We start from the raw sequence: 12,009 nt of genomic DNA on the forward strand, positions 1-12,009 counted from the left end.
CTGGAGATTCCTGAGGTGGGTTTCACAAATTTTGTTGTTGATTTTGAGACAGCTTCTCATATATTCTGGGCTGTCACAAACTTTTATGTGTTTGAGGATCACTGTGAACTCTGTATCTCCCTGCCTTTACCTTCTAGCTGCCCCATGATGACTCATCTACATGCTTCCTGGAGGCTGCTTCTCCTGAAGCATGGGGCTCAAAAGCAAGGCGCTGTTGTGCTGGGAAAAATGCCTGTCACCGATGCAGGCATTTAGGAGACAATCAATATCCTTATCTAGACACATGACTTGGCCAGAGGAAATAAGGCTCAGAGACAGTAGGAAGCAGGCAGGAAGACCCTCCCCGACAGGAAGGTGATTAAAATCCAGGCACCATTTATGCACCAGGGAGAGTGTATGGCTCTTTGGCTGAGATTGTGGAGACCTCAAAGCTCTCGCGTGAGGGCCTTGGTGATTCTCTGGCGTCTTCACTGTAAAGATAAGGAAACAGACCCTGGGAGAGGAAGTGACCCATCTAAAGTCCCAAAGCAGCATACTGTTAGAACAGAGACCAGGACCTGTTGCTGGGCCTCTTCAGCCAGAGCAGGCTCCTGTCCTGCAAGCTGAGAAAGCCCCTCACCCCCAGGACAGATAGCTGACTCTACAGTGTCTTCCTGAATGAATATTGACTTCGTGTGGCCCTCAGAGGAAGCCAATGCTATTTTCTTCAAGATACCTAGGTCCAGGCTCTTCTATGGACTCTGTGGCGTGTTCTGGGGACCAGAGGGACCACTGTTGATCACTCCAGAGTGTCTGATGGTTGGTCTTGCATACAGACTGGGTTTTCTCCCCAAAGCCAGGCTTGTAATTGCAGCCCACCTCTCTCCCAAGGAGGCCCTTCACTCAGGCAAACAGGCAGTTGGCCCCATTTGGGAAACATCTTCCCAATGTCTCTGGGTTTCTCACTGGACTGGGGGCACAGACATCCAAGAATCAAGGTCCCATTAGCCTTAAAGCTTCAGGGGAGAGTGAGGCACATGTATCCAAGGACAAACACCTAGGAGGAGAGAGGTGGGCCAGGCATGAGGTCAGAGGAAGGGGGACTATGCCGATCTTTGACAAGGCACAGCTCTCACAGGTCTCAGGGACCCTGCGGGTCAGTGGTTCCTACCACTCAGTCTATTCCGGAGGGGACACCTATGGAAAAATGTGTGCACTGTGGAAATTCTCCACAGGTCACTGTCCTGTTCTAGGACCCTCTCAGAGGACATGAGGCAGGCATTTCTTTTTCTTTTTTAAAGAGATGGTCTCTCTATTATACAGCCCTGGCTGTTCTGGAACTCACTATATAGACCAGGATGGCCTTGAACTCACACAGATCCACCTGTCTCTGTCTTCCAAGTGCTGGGAGTAAAGGCGTGCGCCACCACTGCCTGGCTGTGCAACCTTTTTTGATGTTACTTGGGGGAGGAGACAGAATCTTCTTGTGCTGCACAACAGTGCATTTTCTGACACTGATGAGATGTCAGACACTTGACGTTCAGTACTTGATGATGTTATAGGACAACACTCATCTTAGGTCCTATAATGACAGCAAGGCTGAGTGACAAGAGTTCTGGACTGCATCCTGAAATTCCTGGGGATCCACTGCTGAGAGGAATGGCTGGGAGTTGACCTTCTCTGAGGCTGGGCGATGTGTACAGGAGTGCTCATCACAACGTTCTTGTGTTTAGGTTCGCCATTTTCCATAACAGCCTGATTTACATGTGGAATACAGAAAGTTCTCAAGGAAGGTGTTTACCTAAATGTGGCTTACCTGACCCCCTTGGGAAGGCATGGCGAATAACCTCCACAGAGGTGAGAAGAGCCTTCTATGTGTCTGTGTGCTCCAGCAGCACTGGGGGTTTGCAGGCAGCCGCTTGTGCCAGGAGACAGCTAGGGTGCCCCCTCGCTTCAGCCCCCTCATTCTGGAAGCATGCATTCTGCTCCTCTCAGCCTGTGGAGGTTTTCATGCTGGGCAGTGGAAGACAGAGGCCAAAGCCCTTATCTCAGGAGAAAGGGAGGGAGAGAAGCAAGAAAGCCGCCCAGAGTCAGGAAGGAGCCTGAGCTGAACCTGGGGGAAGAGGTGGCTGTCAGCCCCCTGATGTTAGTTTCCTGTGCCTCCTTTTCTGGTCTTACTGCCAGGGCCCTCTCTGCTCCTGAGGGTGCCTTCAACTGCTGTTTCTGTGAAAATGTGGGAACTCTGGGAAAATGTCCCTTAGCACTACACAGAGTCAAATTCTGGAAAGGCCTCTCCTGGTGCTTCTCAACTCTTAAGTATTTCAAAAAATTCTGGGAAATCTGGTCACCGCGTAGTAATTCTCCCCAGGTGACCACCCTGTGCCAAGACCTTCTCATAAGGCAGGAGGCTCCTTCAGGGGTGGACAACTTTTTCTTGCTATTGCTTAGGCAAGAAGGCCGCAGCTCCTCTGCTGCCTGACGGCCTAGCAGTCTCAAGGAGGCTAACCATGTCAGGGACCCTGTGTTGCTGCATTGATGCAGATCTAGCTCTCTGAGCCTAGGGCACTCTAGGGTATCAGCTTGCTGATCTCTAGTAGTGATTTTTCGTGTGCAGTTCCTGTTTCACTTCGGGCCCCAGTGGGCTGTGACTATCATGTACTCACACACCCCAGGCAGGAATTGCCCTCACCCAGGGTAACAGGGGCTCACTCCCGCCTGTAATGTCACTGTGGAAGACACAGCCAGTGACTTCTGTCCCTCTCAGTGAAGGTTTTTCACAGCTAGAGCCACCTTGTTGTCATCATGCTTTGCCTCCCACTGTCTTGGGCAATTTGATTCAAAGGGCCTCCTGGTTGGCACTCTGGTGGTGAGTGAGGTCATTCGGCTGTCCCAGCAATCAGCCTTTCAAAATTCAGCATCTGAGAGAGGAAGGGTGTAATGGCTTGCAAACAAAAGCATGGGGAAGGAGCAGTTGATAGCTGAGTGAGCAAGAGCTCAGACCAGACAGCCCCCTCTTTCTGCAGCATCCTTGTGGCTCCTGGTTGCTAGGAGCAGGCGCTTCTGTTGCTAAGCAACGGGAGGCTGGTGGATTAAAATCAATTTCCTGAGCTCACTGAAAGGGGAGGGAGAGAAGATGGAATGCAGATGCCTTGGGTAAGATCTTTGCTGCCTGGAAGCCTTGCTGAAAGATGAGGAGGGTGACTGTGCACCAAGCAAGCACCAGTACAGAGGCCTAGAAAGATTCTGGCAATTAAGGCTCTGATTAGAGCACTAATGAATGCTACTGCTGCTCCACTGTGAACCTCTAGGGAAGGAGGTCAGTCCCTCAGGTCTTTGTGATCTGAGTGGTCCAGCTTGGACTGGACATAGGTTTTCTTCCAAAGAAGAGATTGAAGCTATTAAGGGTCTACATGTTCTCAAGAGTCCTGGAATTGAAGTCCAGGTGGATGGAAGGAACGCTTGGGCATATAACCGCCTGTCCTTTGCCTAGATAATAACCCCAGTGAACGGGGCTGGAGAGATGGCTTGATAATTCTTGCAGAGAACCTAGGTCTCATTCCTACAATCCATGTTGTAGGTCACAACCATTTTTATCTCCAATTCTAGGGCATCCTGCACCCTCTTCTGACCTCTGTGGGCACTAGGCTTGCACGTGGTGCAAGTATATATATTCAGGCAAAACACATAAAATAAACTTTAAAAATCTAAAAATAAACAAAAAAAATCTCATCAAGGACAGGATGCTCTTTTCCTCATTAAGCACGCCTTTGTGAACCTTCCACATAGGAAGCACTTTGTCCTCTGGACTCCTGTCATTGTTCCTGTGGCTCCTTCCTGTGAGGTTTAAGGGAACTCCAACCCACTTCTCTGTAGAGGCCTATAGCCCTCTCTTCTGGAATTCCATCCTCTACCCTTAGTCACTTTTTAGGGGACAGACTAGGGTTAGAGACTATGAGGAGGTGGCCTCAATTGTTCTGTTTTAATCTTCAAATTCCCATTTTGTCTTTAGTCTTCTTAAAGGATGAGCCACTTGGGTAGCTCCATTGGCAGTATCCAGTATCTAATTTGTTTCTCAATTTCTAGGCTTCTCCTGTTGTCCTGCTTAGGTGAGGACCTCTTGGCCTAGACCAGAGGTGTGGAACGTAGAGAAAAAACATGTTTGTGCATGAGCTTCCTAGACTTAGAGGGTCTCTGTTCAAGAATTAGACATGTGAAAAGATTGAGAATCCTTGAGAAGCAAGTCGGTCTGCTGAAGTTTAGTCTAAAAATAAACTACTTAAGGAGACTGGAGATGTAGCTCAATTAGTAGAGTGCTTTTTATAGTATGTACAAGGCCCTGGGTTTGATCCCCTTACTGCATAAACTGGGCATGGTAGATCATGTTTGTAATTCCAGCATTGGAGAGGTAGAGAGTATCAGAAATTCAAGGGCATCTTTAGCTACAGAGTGAGTTTGAGACCCTGTCTCAAGAATAAATATTTTTACCTAAGATCTCTGGAAATTATCTTAATTGTCTATAGCAACACTGTAGTAAATCTTGATAAGAGTTACAATAGTCTATGGCACTTGTGCCTTCATCTGTTCCCATCCAACTTCACACTAATTTGAGTGATTCTGAAAGAGGAAACATCAATGAGAAATGCCCCCACTAGACTGGCCTATGGGCAAGCCTGTGATGCATTGTCTTGAGTGATGATTGACATGGGAGGGTGTAGCTCACTGTAGGTGGTGCTGCCCTTGGGCTGGTGGTCCTGGGTGCCCTATGAGGGCAGGCTGAGCAAACCAGTAAGGAGCACTCCTCCATGGTATCTGCATCAGTTCCTGCCTCCAGATTTCTGCCTTGAATTTTTGCTCTGACTTCCTTTAGTGATGACTGTGATCTGGAACTGTAAGCTAAACTAATCCCTTTCCTTCCCAATTTGCTATGAGTCATGGTTTTAATCAAAATTATCAACACTCTAAGACACATTCCCAACCCCCAGCTCAGTACCCATGGAAGTTTTATTCTGGAGTTGGGTATGGTCAGTACATGGTGTTTTCCTCTTCTTCCTACAGGGCAACAGTTTGACCCAGAAAGAATAGGCTGCTAGAATTTCTCTTCCCCTTAAGCTTTTTTTTTTTTAATGTCTGAAACTTTATGCTACTTCTAGCGGTGGGACAGGAGGTCTAGGGAGCCCTTTCCCCTCTAAGTTTCCATTAGTAAGGGTGGGGCTCTCTACCTCAAAAATGACAGGCCAGTAATATGTGTTCAGACCATCTCTACTCCAGTTCACTCATGGGGAGAGGGTCCCGTGTTAAGCGAGAAATGTGGAGGAAAATGATGGCTAGCATTCTTGTGTAGCAGCCTGCTCACAGAACAAGTGTAGTGACCAGACGGATCTATTGTACCAGAGCAGAGGTTCTGTCCAGGAGGAGATACAAGCTTTAATAATAGACAGTTCCTGGCCTATGGTGGTACAGCATTTGTCTAACATCTTCAAGGCCCCAGGATTGACTTCTAGTACCACTGGTAGGGAAAAAAAGATCAGGGAGCCTTAGCTTTTATCTAAAAGAAAAGAGTGATGAAGTTGTTGCCTAAGGGATTTGTCAGAACGAGGAAGCCCTCATTGTTGAATAATTAAGAGGACTCCAGTAGCAATTGCAGAATACTTTGACAAGATACAAGTTTAATAGAAAGAACCAGAGCAAAAGCTAAGAAAAACCTTCTTACGGTCTAAATAAGCCTCAGAGACCATTGAAACCCTGCCCTTGTAATGGCCTCAACTTTAATTGGATGAGATTGTAGAATAATTTATACTCTAGGGCATTGTTAAAAATGCAATAGTGGAATTATGAGGCAATTAGTGCAGGCTAATAGGTGGGTATGATATCACTAGAGATAGATTATCCAAAAGCTAAAAAGGAATCTCAGGGAAAGAGGGCGAACCCTGCTAAAATCACAGTGATCGAGGTGGTAGAAGCTGCATACATGGCCGAGACTGGGATCTCGGATGGGCAGCATAACGGCTGGACAATGCAGGGAAGCAGACTTTTCTGTTCTCATGTAGCAAAGTCAGAATGCTATCAACAGTTGCTCCAGTATGATATTTGAAATATCCAGTTTTCAAAACATTTATGGGACATGCGAAGAAACAGGAAATTGACAGATAAACCGGAAAAAAGCAAGCAACAGTGTCCCGAGGGGGTAGATGGTGCACACAGAAGACAAAGCGGCTGCTAGAAACGGTTTTAAGAACTAAAGAAAACTGTGCCTAAAAAGCCACAGACTGTGTGATGATAATGTAATGCCAGACCATCAGTAAAGAAATGCGAGGTCCAAAAACAACCAACAGGAAACTCTATACTGAAGAACACAATAACTGAAACAAAAAATTTGGTCAGCGAGCTCAGCAGTGCATTTGAGGCAGCAGAAAAAAAAACTCAGCAAACTGTCTGATAGAAAAATGGATAGAGCTCAGAGAAATGTGGGGCACTATAAACACACACATGTACATCCAACGGAACTCTGGAAAGAAGAGGGACAGTGATAGAAGTAAATATTTTCAAATAGTAAAGAGGACCCAAATTTCAAAGACAAGCATTAATCTACATAGCTAAGAAGCTGCACAAATAACAAGTTGAGTGAACACAAGAGGGGGCATCCCAGCTACATCACAAAGTGATGAGAGCCAGAGAAAGAGAGAGAGGGAGACAGAGAGAGAGAGACAGAGACAGAGACAGAGACAGAGACAGAGAGAGAGAGTTCCAGGGTGGCCCAGGTACATAGTGAGATGCTGTCATAAAAATTTTTCAATCTTAAATCAACATTATAAATTTCTACCTAAAGAAACCTAGAAAAATACATAAAGAGCAGAGTAAACCAAAGCAAGCAGTCAACACAAAAGAGTAGAACAGAAGTAAATAAGAGAATAAAAACAATGGAGAAAATCAATGAAACCACAAATTAATTCTTTGAAAAATTCTGCCTACAAAATGAGTGAACTTAACTAGACTTACTAAGGAAATAAGAGAGAAGGCAGAAATTAATAACATTAAGAATAAAGAAAGGACATAAGTATTGGCCTTACAGAAACAAAAGGAACATAAAGGAATGTTATGAACGATTGTATGCCATTAAATTAGTTTACTTAGATGAAATGGAAACGTTTCTAGAAAGCCACAAACAACTAAATCCATGCAAGACACAGAATCTGAATAGAACTATAATAAGAGATGTAATAATATTAATTAAATACTCCAGTGCTCACTGCTAAACCTCATCTCACTGATGACTTTTACAGAATATTAAAAGAATGATTAATACCAATTTTCATAAACTTTTCCAGATCCCAAATCTATCTAAGATATAACAAGAAAAGAAAAACACAGACATATTTCTTTTGGGTATTGTTGCAAAACTCAACAAACCCTGACAAACTGAATCTGGTTACATAAGTAAAAAGATTATACACATGACCATGTGGATCTTTTCTAGGGATACAACATTGACAATGTCTGATAATTAACTATTATAATGTAATATAGCAACAAGAGGTACAAAAATTAGCAAAACATTGTTTGTTGTAAAAAACACAATAAACTAGGAATAGAAGAGAATTTCATCATTATGGTACAAAGGCACATACAAAAACCTAGGCTGGGCTGGTGAGATGGTTTCATGGGTGAAAGTACTTGCCATGCAAGCTGACCACCTGAGTTCTATGCTCAGAGCACATGTGCAAAAGCTGGATGCAGTAGTTTGCATCTGTACCCCTAAGACACCTCTGGAAAGATGGAAGGGGAAAACAAGAGTATTGCCTGAAGCATATGGGCCAACTAGCCTAGAGTATGCGGCTTGGCAGAAACAATAACCAAGATCCTGCCTCAAACAACTTTCTGCAGTCGACTCCAGAAAGTTGTCCTCTAACCTGTGTGCCATGGCAGGCCCTTGCTGGCACCCACACATTAATAACACATAAAAATAAATAAGAATTAAAATCTCAAGGCTAAGATCATAATTATTGGTGAGAGATTGATTGCTTTCTCTCTAAGATGAGAAAAATGACAATGATATCTGCTATCATCATATCTATTCAACATAATATCTGAGGTTCGATCCAGACCAATAACAGGCATCCAGATTGAAAAGGAATAAATAAAACTACCTCTGTTTGCAGATGAGTAGTCTCATATGTGGAAATCCTAAGGACTCAGCAAAAAACTGTTAGAACTAATCAATTAGTTCAGGAAGGTAACATAATATCAATATACAAAGATCAATTATACTTCTATATATACTAGCAATAAAAAATCTTAAAATAAAATTAAGAAAAGAATTTCATTCTAATAGTATCATAATGTACAAAAAATTACAATTTACTTATGTGATTTCCAGGTCATAAAAAACAAACAAATAAACAACTCTGATAGTGTAAAAACTACAATATATTGTTGAAAGAAATTAAAATCTAGTAAAATAGAAACATCCTGACATTATGGATAAGAAGACTCACTATTGGTAAGGTGGTATGTTCTCAACTTACTATAGACTCATCAGTACTTTTTATCAAAATCTTAGCTGAATTTTTTTTTAGAAATTGGTCCAAAATTTATATGAAAATGTAAGAGAACTAGAATAGACAAACTATTTTTTAAAAAAGAAAAACAATGTAGGATTCACAGTTCCTGGCTTCAAATCTGCCACCAAGTTACAGCCATCAAGACAGCATGGTACTTGCATAAAAATGTACATATTGACCAATTAGATACAATTAACAGTCCATTAAAAATGTTGGCAGTTGTGAGTTGAGAGGAAGAGAAAGTAGACAGCTATTATTTAATGGGTACACAGTTTTAGTTAGGGAAGATGAAAAAGTTCTGGAAATAGATTAATGGTGATGGTTGCACAATAATGCAAGTGAATTGAATGCCACTGAAATGTCTACTTGAAATGATGAAAATAGGATTAGCAAGATGAGTCAGTGGGTAAAGGTATTTGCCACCTTAGGGAGCCAGTGAATCAAGGACCCCAATGCCTCAGTTTTATGAAAGTGACAAAGATTTCCCTGGGTGAAGCTCAGAGGGACAGCAAAGCCTTCCTCAGGCGCAAGCTTGAATGCTGATAGTGTGTGCAGAAAATGTCCGCTGTAGCTTTTCCTCCTTGGTGTTTATGGTCTGAAGACTACCCCTGTACAAGACCACACCTACCGAGATTAGCTAAAGCTGCCTCCTTGGTTCGGCTGTGTACTATGAATCCCTCCTCCTTGTTCATTGTGTGCAATAGTCTTGCCTTTGTGTTCTACTGCATATAACAAACATTCTGAGTTTCTGGGGTGCTTCAGATTCTCCATCTGAGAGCCTAGACCCCCTAGTCCCAGTCTTTCTGTATCTGTGTGTCCATGTTCTTTCTTCATTCCCTGAACTACCCCTAGTCAGGATGTAGGACCAAGCCACGCAAGGACAAGGTAGCCACCAAGCCTGAAGACCTGAACTCAGTTGCTAGGACCTATATGATGGAAAAAGAGAACCAACTCCTCCAAATTGTTCTCTGACCTCTACACACATGTTACATGCATGGGAATGTGCACACACATGGAAATTAAATGTTAAAAATGGCTGACATTATAAATGTTATGCTACGCATATCTTATCACAATAAAACAACTTGTATTTTTTTGTGCTTTAAAAGTCGTCAGCCAGTTAAAAATGCATGCTGCTCTTGCAGAGGACCAAAGTTTGGTTCCCAGTACGTACATCAGGCAGTTTAAAAATGCCTGGAGTCCAGATCCAGGGGATCTAATGCCTTCTTCTAGCCTCTTTGGAACCAGAATGGATTTGTGTAAACACACACACACACACACACACACACACACACACACACACACACACACACACCACACAAACACACACACACACATACACTAAAAAGTAACATAAAAATTATCAGAAAGTGAAAGGACAACCCGAAAAATGGGACAGAATATTTGCAAAGCATTTGTTGCTAAGAGTTAAATGTAGAGAATACATACAGAACTAGCTGGGTGTGGTGGTATATGCCTGGAATCCCAGCACTAAAGATGCCAAAAAAGCAGAAAAATAGTGAGCTGGAGGCCACTCTGAATTTCACAGCAAGACTATTGAAAAAAAACCCACACTGAAACAATAAAAAACTCTTACAATTCAGTAATAAAGAGACAAATGGCAGCACAAAAGGAAAGAAAAAGAAAAAGAAATAGATGTAGCTCAGTGGTGGACTGTTTGCCTAGCATGCACAAGGCCCTTGAATAAATATCCAGTACTGTTAAAAAACAAAACAAAACAAAAACAAACCAAAGAAGCAAACGTATGGTATGGAGGTTGGAAGTCATCACTCTGTTCTAACAACCAACATAAGTGTAAACAAAATTTAACCATCAACAACTAACTGTTCGTAGAACCAGCAACCAAACAGAGAAATGAGCCCATGGGTAAACCAATTATAGAAACGGACAATCTAACACATAGGAGCATACTACCAGAGGAGAAAAAGCTGCAGGAACCAACAGGAAAATCCAAAGTGTAACTGTCAAATTGCTGGAAGTTCATGGCACACAATCAGAGAATTAAAATCTCCGAGGGGTTGCTAATCATAGGAGCACCCTCATGTTTTTGTGAGCTACACCTCTTGGAGATCTCAGGTTCTCACGGTGAAGACTGGAGACAAAATAACCTCGTGTCTCCATCGGAAGAAAGTAGTGCTAACCATAATGAAGGAAACTAGACTGGAGGATTTTGTTCTTAACAAGGCCTGCCAACAGTCAAGAGACACAATCAACTAATCACCACTCTCTCCTTATTTCTTTATACATACAGGATCTTGCTGTGTAACTTTGCCTGGGCTGGCTTTGAACTTGCAGCAATCCATCTGCTTCAATAATAGGTGTGTGCTACCAACCCCGGCTAGGATTTTGAAGCAGAATTGGGGTCTGATAAAGACATTTTAATATAAGATTAGACATGAGGGTTAAGAGAGGAAAAAGTGCATTCAAGGAGAAAGACAGATGAGAGAATGGATATAAGACTTCAAAGAAACTGTGTGTGTGCATGTGTTCATGTGTGTTTGGGCATGTATGTGTGTGTGTGTGTGTGTGTGTGTGTGTGTTGTGTGTGTGTGTATGTGTGTGGAGGCCAGAAGTCAAAGTATGTCTCCCTTCTCTACTTTCAATATAACAACCTAATACCAAGTACCAACCCCACTGCGTGTGTCTTCCTCTATCATTTTCTACTTTGGTTTTTGCTTGTTTTGTTTTTCTTTGGAGACAAAGTGTCTCACTGAATCTAAAGCTTACTATATGGCTAGGCTAGCTAGGCAGCTGTAGGGACCTACCTGTCTCCACTGTATCCTCTCCCCTCAGTTACAGGCACACCATCCTGCCAGACTTTTATGTGGGTGCTGGGGATCTGAACTCAGGCTCTTCCTTGTGCTTGCACAGCGCACACTTTACTGACTGACCCATCTCTTCAGCCCACTCCAAGAGGAACTATTTTAATTTTTAATCTACATTTATTAAGCATGACTCTCTCTCTCTCTCTCTCTCTCTCTCTCTCTCTCTCTCTCTCTCTCTCTCTCTGTGTGTGTGTGTGTGTAGCACTTTGCCTAGCATATGAATCCCACTGGATTTGATCTCCAACTCTAAAAACCAAACAAAAATGACAACACTTTGTAATAGAAATGAAGAATGCCTTTGATGGCCTCCTAAGCAAACTAGATATGGCTGAAGAAAAAAAATGTCTGAGCTTCAGGAAAAGCTAATAGAAACTTCCAAAATGGAAAAGCAAAGGAAAACAATAAGACTGGAAAATGAAGCAGATTTTATCCACATGTATGTATGTATGTATGTACGTATGTATGTATACATACATATATATTACAGGCTGGATTCACATGTGAGAGAGAACATGCAGTTTTGTCTTTCTGAGTTTGGATCACCTCACATAATATACTTTCCAGATTCTCTCATTTACCTGCAAATTTATAATTTATTTTTTATGTACAGCTGTATAAAATTCCAT

The 12,009-nt window shown here is 42.7% G+C and overlaps 1 protein-coding gene across 1 annotated transcript in view; it reads right to left on the reverse strand.

Annotated features, from left to right (window-relative positions):
• Window positions 1-12,009, reverse strand: part of Slc16a2 (solute carrier family 16 member 2) — a 120,330-nt gene that overhangs the window by 47,780 nt on the left and 60,541 nt on the right. The gene's annotated exons all lie outside the window — the stretch shown is intronic.

This window comes from Peromyscus leucopus, chromosome X (assembly GCF_004664715.2).
Source record: "Peromyscus leucopus breed LL Stock chromosome X, UCI_PerLeu_2.1, whole genome shotgun sequence".
Lineage (NCBI taxonomy): Eukaryota > Metazoa > Chordata > Mammalia > Rodentia > Cricetidae > Peromyscus > Peromyscus leucopus.